Source organism: Haliaeetus albicilla, chromosome 2 (assembly GCF_947461875.1).
Source record: "Haliaeetus albicilla chromosome 2, bHalAlb1.1, whole genome shotgun sequence".
In the NCBI taxonomy this organism is placed as follows: Eukaryota; Metazoa; Chordata; class Aves; order Accipitriformes; family Accipitridae; genus Haliaeetus; species Haliaeetus albicilla.
Genome location: NC_091484.1, coordinates 77070041 through 77083485, shown reverse-complemented (window position 1 = coordinate 77083485; position 13445 = coordinate 77070041). Strand labels below are relative to the sequence as shown.

At 45.6% G+C, this 13445-nt stretch overlaps 1 protein-coding gene across 1 annotated transcript in view; it reads right to left on the bottom strand.

The window, feature by feature from the left end:
* Positions 1-13445, bottom strand: part of LOC104316068 (vasoactive intestinal polypeptide receptor) — a 117907-nt gene that overhangs the window by 103013 nt on the left and 1449 nt on the right. The window lies entirely within an intron of this gene.

Here is a 13445-nt window from a genome sequence, read left to right as displayed (position 1 = left end):
CCATCCTGAACAAAGGAACTGTCCTGCTGTTCCAGGGAAGAGACACCATTCTTTCTTTTCTTTGCTATCTTCTGGTCTTCAAGGCAGGGACATCCGTGTCATCAGTTCTGGGTTTGCTAAACTCTACAAGTCCAGGCTTGGAATACTCAGCCAGGGACACGGCGAACTCTGGCTGCATCTGCCAATTACAAACTATTTGGATGTACTTCACCTAATGAAAACAACGGGATTGTGCAACTCCTGTGACTGCAGATGTGCCGCGGGACAGCATTTGAACCCACTTGCTATCTTAGGTGCCCCATCCATATAAAAGAGGGTTGTACTGTACACGGCTTATCAGACTCATCTGGGTGTTAATCTGGGAACACAGACCTGGAACACATCTGCAGTGCTGGGATTTCACAATCCAATTGCTTTACTCTTCCTGTGAAGAGTTTAACCTTTTCCCTGAGGCTCATCTGTGGTCAGAGCTGAAAATGCATCTCAGTGGCACAAGCTCATACTGCCATGCCTAGCTGGTTGCTCCAGCTGGGGAAGATCTTCCAGACAAAGTAGTGCAGGCGATTGTCAACAGGCATCGTGTCTGAGGACCGGAGTCTTTAAGAAACTCTTCCCAGCTCCACAGCCTACCAGCTAGACAAGTGAAAAATGAGGATATTCTGTTCAGCAGCCCGTGCCTGCCCACCGCAAAGAAATATTGTGTTCACCATCATCTGGTTCTTGCCATTAACTTCCCTTAACTGGGTTTCCTGCCTCAAGGGGTTGCTTCCTGCCCAGAACATCCCATTCCCAGCCCTGCACACATTACCGAGGACTGCTATTTGTAGATGAGAATTTATGGCTCTTTGACATAGCACAAAGCTGGAATGCTTTTAAATCACAGTGAAACTGGCACTGGGATACGGCTCTGCCTTGTGCATTCCTCATAGGTTTATCAGGCGATAAGTATTTCTGAGAGAAAGTGGCTTCTCTAAGTGTGGAAATGCAGCTTTGTCTCTTGGTTTCACTCCTAAATTCCCACGCTCGGGATCTAGGCAATCACACAGAACACACAGCAGTGGCCCAGGGTGAGGAAAGAGAAGCAGCAACAAAGCCTAAAATCAAATCTTAATACCTTATTAAGAGGCATCTATTTTAATATAAAGCCTATCATTTCAATAACCATACCTGTATTTACTGTCACTTGTAACTGATGTGCTTTACGTGCTCACAAGTCCGCAGGCGAGGAGGGAGCGCTCTTCCTCCACAGCTTTCCCAACCTGGGCAAGGAGCCATCCGCTGCTGCGTGCTCCCAGCACGCCTGTCCAGCTACGCATCCAAAACTGAGCCTTGCAAAGTGCTTTAGGAAAACGAAACTCAACGATCCCGCCCCATTTATTTGCAGTCAGACTCCAGACAATAATTGTGATTATATGGACTGGAAATACTCTTGTGGATGAATAAATGAAATAATAATTAATAATAAAAGCTTAAAAAAATAAATCTGCAAGACCTCTGAGAGTTCTGGATTGTGTTTATGCATTTCTGGTCCAGTTGCTCTTTCTGTACATCAGCCTTTGGGAAGGATATGTGTCATTCATATCCTTGGTGATCCAAGTTGCTATCAGACAGCTGTTACTAGCGTTATTTGACAGCAGCATCTCATGCCCCAGCTAAACAGCATGACCAGATAAGACCAAGCAAAGTAAGTGAACAGAAGAACATCTTTTTTTCTTCTAAGTGTACACTCATTTTCTATAAACATGGCTAAAAGTCCCCTAGGTTTAGCCCAACATCAGCTCCAGGCTTCGCTCCACAAAATTAAATGCAGCATATGAAAGGGATAGAAAATAGAGGGAAGTGCTTTCCTCAGCATCGGAGTACATCAAAACCTACAGCTCTTCTCTGAAAAACCATTGTTTAAAAGCCAACAAAGGTCAAGGTTGGCTCCCCGAGTGCAGCAGCTCCATGGGATGGCACAATTAACTCCTTAATATCTGAAGTCAAACCAGGGATATCTTACTGATCCTTCTACTGAGGAGATGGGAGAAAAAAATCCCTACACTTTTTCCAAGGAGTAGGGAAATTACCCCTGACCTGGGATCCAAGCCACTGTGGATTAAAAATCTTTGGAATGAGAAGACCATCATATTTTTTTTTCTCTTTATATCCACAGTAATTTGCCTCTTCAATGGCATAAAAATTAAATCCAGCTGGAATGGCTTTTTAATTAAAATCATACTTTGCTTATCAGAGTGAGAACACTTAACCGATTACAAAAGAAACGTGGAAACCTCTGGCATCCTGTTCCCCATTCTCCAGCCAGCTTGTGCAGCAAACTCACTCTGCTAAACTATGTGTAACCCTTTGGAGGCTGCCCCACGTGAGCTCTCCTCACCCCACTTATGGACCAGAAAAAGCCATATAGGACATACAGAGTGTCTATAAAAAGGCATATACAAAAGCTCGCTCTCTCTGGCTGAACCTGCTGGACTTCACTCTTGTTTTAATTTGCTGACTCCTGGAAACTCCCTATGGAAGCAAAGAATCTCTATACATTTAATACCAACTCCTTGGCTGTGCTGTTATTCATCTTCATAGACACCTGAAAGGTTTCCCACTGTCTCAAAAGTGCCCTCAGGCCAAAGGCTGAAACCATACGCCTGACCCATTCCTAGCAGATATACCCCACCATCCCACTCCAGGACCTCTTTTCTCCCCAAGTGCTATCATCCAGGCTGGTTGCCAGAGTCCTCTTATTTTGCCAGAGGCCTCTCCATACGGTGACGACAAAATTCACGGGTCACGATATGGGCAAGGATGGGTCACACGAGCTGTGCCACCCACCCACCTTGAGGTGTTCCCTGAGGAACATCTCATGTGCCACAGCCTCTGGGACACCCGGCGGACTGCTGTTGCCTGTGCTACGTTGTGAAGGGTTTCAGCCTTCCAGGGTTGCTCTCGTACCAATTTTCGTGAGCATTAAACTCAGATCCTCAGACGGCACGGCACAGCAATGTTAACATCAGCGAAGCTAAGCTGATTTATTCTGGCTGAGGATGGTGACTGCAGGGTAGGATTTTCCCAAGCACAACTATTAGTTAAATTCCTAGGGCCGAACGAATATGTGACCGAGTGTCGGCACGCTTTTATCTTTCTGTTTTCAGTGCCAGCTCCTGCTAGGGGAAGGGACATTGAGGCAGATGCTAGAACTGAGGTCTTGAACCCATGCTGTTTGCAACGATCCTGTGGGACTTTCCATCAGAATAGCACTGTCACAGGAACTCAGCTGCATTTTCTTTACAGACAGAAAGGAGATCAGATACTACTTCAATTAGGAAAGTTACTCTATTTTTAGCTCCAGTAAGACCATTGCAGCAACAAGGTAGTGGATTCCAGAGGCTGAAATAACCATCTCCTGGACAACCCCAAGAACAGACACTTGGTTCTCCAAATGTCTCCCACATAACAAAGAAAATGCAGTTTTACCCTTGCAGCTCCTCCTGCCCTCTCCCTCCTGACACTCAGATGTGCTGCTTTCAGTCCCACCATTTAAATGTCACCCTTTTGCAGGAAAACATCACTTGGGGGTACCCCGATATACTCCACAGGAGACACCAAACCCCTGCTCTCAGTGGTCAGGACTTTCTTAGATTCTTAAATACCTTTAAACTCTAGACTTAGTCCAATATTGTATTTCCAGGCCTGGAAATTTTCTTCCCCAATTAAATCTGCTGCTGTTGAAATGAGTTAGAGATCCCCAGACTCTAAGACTGAATATGCTTCAAACTAATAGTTGTGACCAAACTGCTTTCCAAACTGAAACTTTCCTGCTATCTGATCTATGATCTAAAATACAGGTCATTATCCCTTCTCTGAGTGTGTCAGTCTTCCAACCTGCATATCAGGGAAGGGGTATTTCCCTCCTTCCCAGAAATGGCTGTGCCACCATTTATAGGTGTGGCACATGCTGGCCATTTTCTGGCCTGAAAAAGAAAGTTAAAAAAAAAAATCCATAAAAAGCAAGGTTTTTTTTCTTTATTCGCTCTTCTGTCAAGAAAAATAACTCAGAACTTGTGAACATTTCCAGTTTCTTGATGAGAAAAAAAAAAGGGAAAAGTTACTCTATTTTTTCTCCCCCATCAATCAAAAATTAAAATCCCCAAGAATAAATACCTCCCTCACCCCACGCAACTTTACACGCAAAAACCCCAGCTTCCTGAAAATATTCCTTAAGTAAAAGGTTAGGGTTTTTGTTAAGGGAAATGCATTTGGAAGTCAAACCGTCAGCAAGGTCTAATGTGAAAAGATCAGTGAAGGTTCTTCCTATCTCAAGATTAATTAAATCTCATTTCACAGTAACCACGTACCCCACACTTAGAGGTCAGCTGCAGCCACGAACTGGGTGAGCTGTGCAGAAGTATAATGGTTTCCTCACTGTACACCTCACTGTCGGTGTACAGGATCGATTATAAATTTCTCTCCCTCTCACTCAGTCGCTCACCCCTTGTAAGGAGCTCATGTCCCTGTGCATGTGCAGCTGGAGATGGCTGACCGCATCTTTTCTGGAGAGAAGCACCTTTTTTTAAACTTGCGGTTGTTATTTTAGTACGGCGTGAAGAATCCGGGAACTCCCTATTGCTTGTGTACGAGCAATCAAAAATATTAATCCCCCTCTCCCTCCCCTCTGAAATGAAAGATTTACGAGAAACAGACTGCATCGTGCTGGGACTGTCAACCCAGCCCCTGGCTGAACACCGAGCATACGGCCAGGGTCATCCTGATGAAAACTTTTCCCTGTCTCTGCTCCCTAATAAAACACTTTTTTCCCTTCATGGCCATGATGTCCATGACAGCCTGAATGATGACACTGTTGGCTGGCACAGGAAGGCCCGAGTCTGCTGTGGATAGACCCCTTGAAACAAGGGGTAACGGTGGGAGAGAGAAGTGACCGCTGTCACACGCAAAGTCCTCCAGTTGGCTTTGAGTTCCCTGCGACAGGAACGTGTCCTGCTCTGGGCCCAAACGCACTCGCACGTGCCTTCCGAAAGAAGAGACCGAGGGGAAGACTGCCAAAAGAGGCATCATCCGTGGGACCTGCCCACTGGTGAACTGGCAAAGCTGCGACACTGGGGAGACTATAGGAAACCCTAGAGAGACCTTGGCCATCTCTCGACAAACCAGTAGCTTTCCAAGATGATCCGTTTCCATCTCCTCCTCTCACCAGTCTCAAACTCAAACAGGGATGTGTCTCCAAGCCCGGCCAACCTCCTGCTCCTGCACCGACAGGTGGATCCATGCTGCAATAACACCTGGTTCCTTCTAAAGGTGGTTTTGCTAAGTTTTTCCTTAAGCAGGAGGGCGAGCACTGCATTGTGAACAGTATCACACCAATCGCTCTCCTTGCATAGCAGTTGAATAACATACCCCTCATATAGGAAGGCTCCTTCTGAGGCAGTCCCTGTGACAGACAACACATCCCTTTCAGAAACGGGCCAAGCTCCATCACAAAAGAAGTTGGGTTTCTGGCTCTCAGTGCTGCTCTTGGCAGGCTGTTCTCACATCTCACTCCCCTCTCTGCTACAAACCTTCCTACACCCAGCCAAATTCAACCCCGTCGAGCGTACAGACACTCCTGCCCCTTACTTTAGAAGGTGCTTCCATTCCCTGACAAGCGTACGTGTACGGGGTAAACACATCATCTCCGTGACATCAATTTGCAAGGCTAATGTAGCCAAACACTGATTGTGAAGTCTTTATGATGTAGGCAGACAACTGTGAAAAGAAGTAAGTAGAAGGCAAGTCAAGGAAGGAGATTTTTCTCATTTCCAGATTGGGTTGTAGGCATTCAGCTGCAAAATCATCCCTGGCAGAAGGTTCCTGTACAGAGCCTGGAACTGACCTAAGAGCTTCTCAGCTTCATCCTGTGCCTGAACCACTGTCCCCTCCAACTGCAGCTGAATTTATTGGTTCATCTCCTTCTACTCACAGTTACCCCAGTGGACACTGTTCCTTGCCTGTACTTCTCCCCAGGCTACTCTGCAAGGGAATAAAGCACTTATTTTTAGGTGCATTGTGCTCTGGTTGGGGTCACCTCCCAGGGCTGCAACATATATTTAACACTTGGTTTCCAGAGCTGACAGCGCAGGAAGCTTGAGTGATAAAGTGGCAGAGAAGAAATAATTACCAAGTAGAGGGGCACCAACCTGCCAAGCATTTTAATAGCCCTTAAACTGAGACTCGACTTTTCAGCAGTCCCATAGTGGGGAAGAAAGCAAGCCTGAATCAAAGACACAGTTGCCGTTTTATTACGATGATGATTTCAATTGTGTAGTAACAAATCCTGTCAGATCTGCAGCAGAGAGGAACAGGAGGAGAAATACACTGTTAGAGCAATATGCAGAGAAAAAAAACGTGCTGGAAGAAGGCAGTACAGGAGAGACAACTGCTCCTACCTAGGCTGCTCAGCATTCCCAACACGGGCTGTCCCTAACAGCTCTGGGATGCTTCCAGACAGCAGCGATCCCAGTGGGATCAGCAAACCCAGTGACCAAACGGCACAAGAGATTCAGCTCAATTGTGGGATTGCTCCACAAAGGATCCACCTTACCCCTCTGAAGCTGGAGCTGATGGCTGCTGCCCTCCTGTTTCTCTTGCCTGTTGTTCCCTGCTGCCCTTCCACACAGTACTATAACCTTCTCCTCTCCCTCCTTCCAGTCCTCACCATACCCCCAGGCAAATACCATGCTGGGATCAGGTCCTGGCTGGTCCCTGAGGCTTCCATCACAGCTTGCAGCAGCCACTTGGACTCTTTTCCCTTCTGCATCTCTTTCTCCAAATAGTAAATACAGTGCTGTTGAGCACATTAGGTGTCTCTCCTTTAGAAAACCGCAACCTTTACTCAGCCTTTTACTTAGCTATTCTTCCACAGCTGAATTTAGTGTTTCTGGAAGGTGTGCCTTCAATAAATCCTGCCTTTGTGTTATCTCCCTGTAACAACAATACGTAGTGAAAAAATTTGAACAGACAACCAAAGCTTCAGCTTTATAGCTAGGTTTAAAAATATTTCCAGATGCTTATTGGTCCCTTAAGACATTTCTGAGGCTCAGGTCAAGTAGACCCAAGGCAGCAAGCTCCAACTTTTAATTTCCCTTCCATCTACAAAACCATCAGGGCTTGGCTAACACAGTTTAACCACCAGAGCTGTCTGGCTCAGGGAACAGCTTCCTAGTCAAAGGAGCACAGCAAAAAAAGTGAACTTTAAGAAGTGGAAGGTAAGTAACTGTATGAATACCATAGGAGCCCTACGTTGGCAGAGATCTCAAGGAAACCGAAAGGTTGTTCCTCCCTTATATCCCCAAGCTTGTAAAATCCCAATGAAAACAACGGCCAAGGTGGAAGGCACAAATACATACGCCTACATTAGGAGTCTCTTCCTCATGGCATTTAAATTTAATTATAGGTTAAATCACATAGTTCCAGCACAATTTCAGCCACTAAGAGTCTGAAAGACCTAGGGACCAAGATGAATGGATCTCTGAAAGTAACATCTCACACCACAGTTTTATTAAGTGCTATTATAGCCATGATTGACTACTGATATATAGGACATAATACTTTTTTTTATTAGACTGACTACTACAGTTAGAGATAGAAAAAAAGCTTTTGAAGCTCTTTAACTCTGAAACTCAGGAAACTTCATGCTACCCATCGGTGTGAAATAGCTGTTCTGAGTTTAGTAAAGTTTGTTTATTACAGAAAAAAAGAGTAATTAGCACCTGCAGAGCAGACAAATCACTTAGCCAGGGAGGAGCTGGTAGGACCATCAGACCTTGTAGGACTGCAAGAGTAGGCAAAAGTTATCACCTCTGCAACAGCAAGAAACTAACAGGTGGCGAGACATGAAGAAAACGGTGGCATGTCATAAAAGTCAATGTCTCCGCTGAGTTTGAGGTTTTTAATGCCCAGCAGAACCATGAATGTTAATTTGTGGGCTTGGCTTTTGGAGATACGTTGTAGGTCTATAAGACAGAAGGATGGTAGCGATGGGTTTGCAATAAGCCACTCTCTCCAACCAGCACGCTTTTCTTTCGCGTTGTCCCACTGACAAACATCTTCAGGCTAAACCCAGAGCAATTGCTACTCAGCTTTGTTTCTTTTTCAGACCTCAGAAAGCATTGCTCTGCCTGAAAGTATATATTTTTATTTTATATGTATAAATATATATAAGGATACATATAAAAGTATATATATTTCAGTTGTTCCAATACAAGCTGTTATTCCTCTTGACAAACCTTGCCTCATCTGCATTATACACAAACAGCCTGAAGATAAGCCTTTGACATACTGCTTGCTGAAACGTGTATGACTTCCCAGGGGAGGGAGGAAAGAGCGAGGCAAGGAGGAACGAAGTTTAATTTTGCTGCAAATGGTGCTGCAAAAGAAATTGTGCGGAGAGGTTGAAAGAACAAGAATTTCTGCACCCAAAACCACAGCCCATGCCCCAGCTGCAAAGCAAAAAGCTTTGCACAGAGAAACTGTGCAAAAAGGAAACTGTACAACAAGAGTCAGAGAGTAGAGCAAAACAGAAGGGGTGGGAAAATTCTTTGGGAGGAATCATTGCAGCACTGGAATTAAGTGCATGGCATAGCTGAGACCTACACAGCTCTGCAGCCGTGTTTAATGTTATTCCCCAAATGCAAGCAGCTGAGCAGTCGACACTTGAGCACATCAGTAATTCTTCATGTAGTGTTTGGCCTCCTTTCGGTGCCCTGTGAAGCTGGGAACCATCTCAGCAGCAGCCTTTTTCTCTGCCTTTGAGTATGTCAAGCAAAAAGAAAACCTGGTTCTATTGTGAAAAAAGCTGGAAAAGCCTAATTATGCTTAAGAGCCAGGTTGCAAATAAAAAATAATCAAATAGATGGATGCAGACATTGCAGGAAATAAGCGGCTTGTTTCAGTGTTGGGTCTTTTGCACCTGCACCTTGCTCTGAAATGACCCTGGGCCAACAGAAAAACCCTGTGACCTCCCCAGGGAAAGGGTCCCCAACCAGCCCAAGGCTGGAAGAGGGGTTCCATCACCCCTCCGTGTAGCTCCCAGCACATGGCAGGACTCAGCAAGGGCAAGAAAGCAGCCATACCTCTTGGCATTCCTTGCTGAATCGTCCCAAAATATTAGCCCCAATTTACAGGGAAAAAAAAAAAACAGCCCAGAAGTACTGGGCACAGCTCAGGATTGAGCCCAAACACTGATGGCAAGGAGGACCAAGTGGTTTTAGCAGCAGGATATATGCAACCGCATCAGGTAGCGCTGCTGCAGCTCCACGGCTGAGCAGTTTTCCTTCCAGCGAGGGCTGAACTGTCCTGGGGAGGATTTCATTCACTCCCTCCCTCTGCAAGAAAGCACATCTGCCAGCGCAGTGGGGTTTAATTTCTGCTCAGCAAACTCCTGAGAGTTCTGAAAGGTGATTTAAAAAAAAAAAAAAAAAGCAAGTACATATGTTCCACATTGCCAAAAATGGGATGAACTTTCTAAATGGGTTCACCCCTCCCCTGATATAATGGCTAGGGGTCTGTAATGGGAAAGATGCTATAAAAATAATCACTACATTCACTTAAGTAAGAGTTGAATTTGGCTACGGCAAAATAAAGGTGGAAGAGGTATAATCTCCAGCAGGATTTGAATTCTGGCTGTTTCCAAGCTGAGTGCATAAAAATGCTGATCGTCAGCATTGAAGCAGCTTTTCATTTTGTTGCAAACGTCCAGAGTTGTTACCGATTTTTTTTGGAGGGGTGGGCATCACATTCAGTATATTTAATTTTGTTTCCTTTTTGCCTTGCAAAGGGATGTGTTCCTTAAAGTTTGAACTGCAGCAGTCTGGCCACTTAGGAAAGATGAAATAAAAGCTGTTTTCCAGTAATGAATAAAGCAGGCTGCAGGGAAAAGCTCAGCGTGAGCAGGTTTTCTTCTTTTTTCATTCTTACACAACACAGGAGAAACCTGGGGAGGGATTCAGCTTGCAGCTTAAGATCTCTAAATGTAGGTGTCTACCTGAGGACTGACCTGCCACTGCAGTCAATGAGGGCTCAAAAAAGGTGCACAACAGAGGCACGTGGTGCCATTTGAGATAACTTTAATTTCTGTGTTCCTAGCATCCATGCGGGGCTGGCAGATAACACAGCATCTGCAGGGGCTGCGCTCTCCAAAAAGGGATGATGTGGGACAACGGGATGTTTTTCTGCATCTCCAATGGCCTGAGGTGCCTGAACGCCAGCAGCCGAACTGAACCTGACAACGCTGGTGACCACAACGGGAGCACAGACCTTCTGGGTCACCCGTAGACACCTACACAGAAATGCCGAAACGTAGGTGTCCTAATCTGCCAGGTGAATCCCACGCCGAGGTCACCTGCAAGGAAGCTCACAGACCGATTAGCTGTGATAGACAATGACATTTATAAGGGCCCTGGAGACACTCGCTGCTCAGGTGTTGGTTGTGATGTTACAGATCACCAGGTATTAATTGAAACATCTGTTAAACACAGAACCAAGGTTGGAGCCTCGAAGAAACATCTTTTTAAAAGACACCCAATAGATTTCAGCTTTACGAAGGAGACACAAAGTATTGATATTTTCCCCTCCAGACAAGAATTGTATTTAAATAGATTTTTTTTTTTCCCTTCCCTCTTGATGAGATGCAATTTCACAGGGATGAAGATTAAAAAAATGCGGAGCTCATAGTCAGCTTCCCAACTGCCAGGAGTAGGAACATCCCTGAGCCTGCTGCAAAAACAAGAAGGGGATCATGCGGATGGTGGCTCAGCAAACAGAAAGTTGGGGTCTCTGTATTCAGTTCCTTTGGTCTCTTCTTGACTTTAAATCAATGCAAATCAATGAAGCCCAGATGCAACATCCAGAAGAGTTTAACACAACGGCATCACCAAGTCTGTTGTCTGGCCCACTAGTGAAATGCATCAAAAAATAACGTCGATTTTGTCCTGAATCAGAAAATAACCCTAACTGAGTTCTAACACTTGAATTCAAAGGCGAATGACAGAAGTGTAAGTCTCCATCTCCCAGCAGTGCAAACAGTGAAATGGATGGTTAGTGACTGCCCTGGGGGTGAGAAAGCCACCTGATGTGACTAATTGAGGAGTTTAAGGCTGTTAACATCCACTGTTTCAGTTGACTGGAAAAGCGACTTTGTTTATGTAAAGTACATCAGGGTCTCTCAAATTCAGCTTAGAAGCTAAAATAAGTCTTTAAGTCCTAGAAATAGTATATATATAAAAGTTAGCGCTGTAGATAAAATCTGGCACAATAAACCGCCAGTAAAGCAGCACTAATGTATGTCTTCCAGCCTTAAGCAACCCACAACACGTATCCCTGCGCACAAAAACGTCCCTAAATTCACTTTATAAACCAACCATCTGAAAATTACTGAACTGAGTTCTGATGTCACCTATGCTAACTTCATACCAGGGATGCACTGACTTCAGGGCACCGCATCTGCCTTGCATCCGCACGACTGACAGATGAGCGGGGGAAAGAATATCGGAGGCAAGGACCGTAACAGCAAAGAAATATCGCACCTGCTTCCACCTCTTAACCTTACCTGCTTGCTTCCAGCAGGTCAAGCTGTGTTCACATCGGCTATTTATATTTGTGCAGATTAGCAATTAGTAAACATAAGTGCTCTTGCTATTATAGCTCTTCCCTCGTTAGGGTTTACGCATGAGGCTAAGCACTTTAAAAGCAATTTGTAGCAAAGCTGCTAGGCAGTAGATGCTTTTAATAAAGCTGAAGTTTCAGGACAGAAAATCTTTGTACTTTATTAACAACATCCTTACCAGAAAGAAACTTTGCTCTTTTCTTTACATTTCCAGAAGCCTTTAGGTTTTCTAAAAACCCACTGCTGAAGAAGTCTGGTATCCCTCCCCCGCCATTCCACAACTAAAAGAGCTATATAATGATGCAAGAAGTATCCAGCAACCAGTGGCATTGGGGAGCCCACCTTTTTCTCAAATCTCCCCCAAGGCCCTTTCTGAGTACTAATGAATGAACTCTCCCTGTGTTACGGGTCTTGTAACGTGAAAGGTGAAGCCCGTGCCTGGAAAAACGAATCATCCCAGAGAAATCCCTGGCGGTCAGGCAGGAAGCCAAGCAAGCTGCAGGTTGCTCCAAAAGGGAACAGTAACGAGAAGACCGCTCAGCTGGTGAACAGCCTTCCCCAGCCATGCACAAGACCTCCCTGCCATGGCGTTAGCTGTGTTAGCTCTGGATGGAGGCCAGTCTGACGGCTGGCATCGCTTCATCGCCCCTCTTGTACCTCGAATCAAAGGGTCTGATTTTTTTCTTCCACTGCAGTCCTCCGGGATCTCATTTTCAGAGGTAAAAACATCTCCCCTCTTGGCTCGGTTCCTACCCAAACAAAGCTGGGAGAGCTCGTGACTTCTGGAAAACATCTGGGAGCGTGGAAGGGAGGGAGCAGTGAAATGGCAAGCGCTCAGCACTCATTGAGGGAAACCCTGCCCGGCTGCACAGGACAGGAGGACAAATCAGTGCCACGGCACGGGCAGGCTTGGCAAGTCTCACAGAGGGAGCGGGAGCTTCTGACCTGCCTGCCTCCCTGTCTGTCTGTCCATGCTCTCCATCCCACCTGCTTGGCCAGAACTCCGGCTCCCTCCTGCTCTGGGGTCGCCAGGTATCTCTGACCCAGTTTGTCTATGGTTTTGGCCCATGACTGAGGATTTTTCTTGGCTACATTTCCTAGATTTTGGTTCTTACAGAAGATTTTCCTCTTCTTTCCAATACAGAAGAGAGAAAGTTGATGAGGCCAGAGAATGGAGCTATATTTAATCACACAACCTTTCCCAGGCATTGGAAAACCACATATCCATTTCGACTGAGCCAGCATGATGCAGCAGCGATCCCATTCGCAGCGGTGAAATGACACTGCCACGCTCGTGGGTGACGTGGTCTGAGGGCAGGACGTGACCTACTGTGCTCATGAAACCAAGTGAAATCCTGCTCCTCATCAAAACTTGGGTAATGGTTTTTATTCTGCACAGATAATTGACTCCTTTCCTGAATTTGAGCCACAGATGCCATGCAGAGCCTGACAAATACCCTCCAAGTGCGGTCAGGTCTGACTTAAAAAAGAATCATCTCGTCTCGGGTCTCATTGATCTATGCAGTGCCTGGTGCCCTTCCTCAGACTGCCGATAAATGGGACACTTGATGCTGAATGGGGAGAGAACCTTCCTGTCCCTCTTCCTTCTCTTCTCCATCTCCAACAAACATTTGTGTCTACAAGCTAGCCCAAATACCAGGTAACTTCCCAGTCCTACCAGACTAAGTCAGCATACGATGTGGCAAGTGGAAGATTGATTTTGACAAGACACCAGTCTCTCCAGTTCTTTCTGCTGGAGACCATCTGGTAAAGATAAAAAGCTATCCTTTCCCCC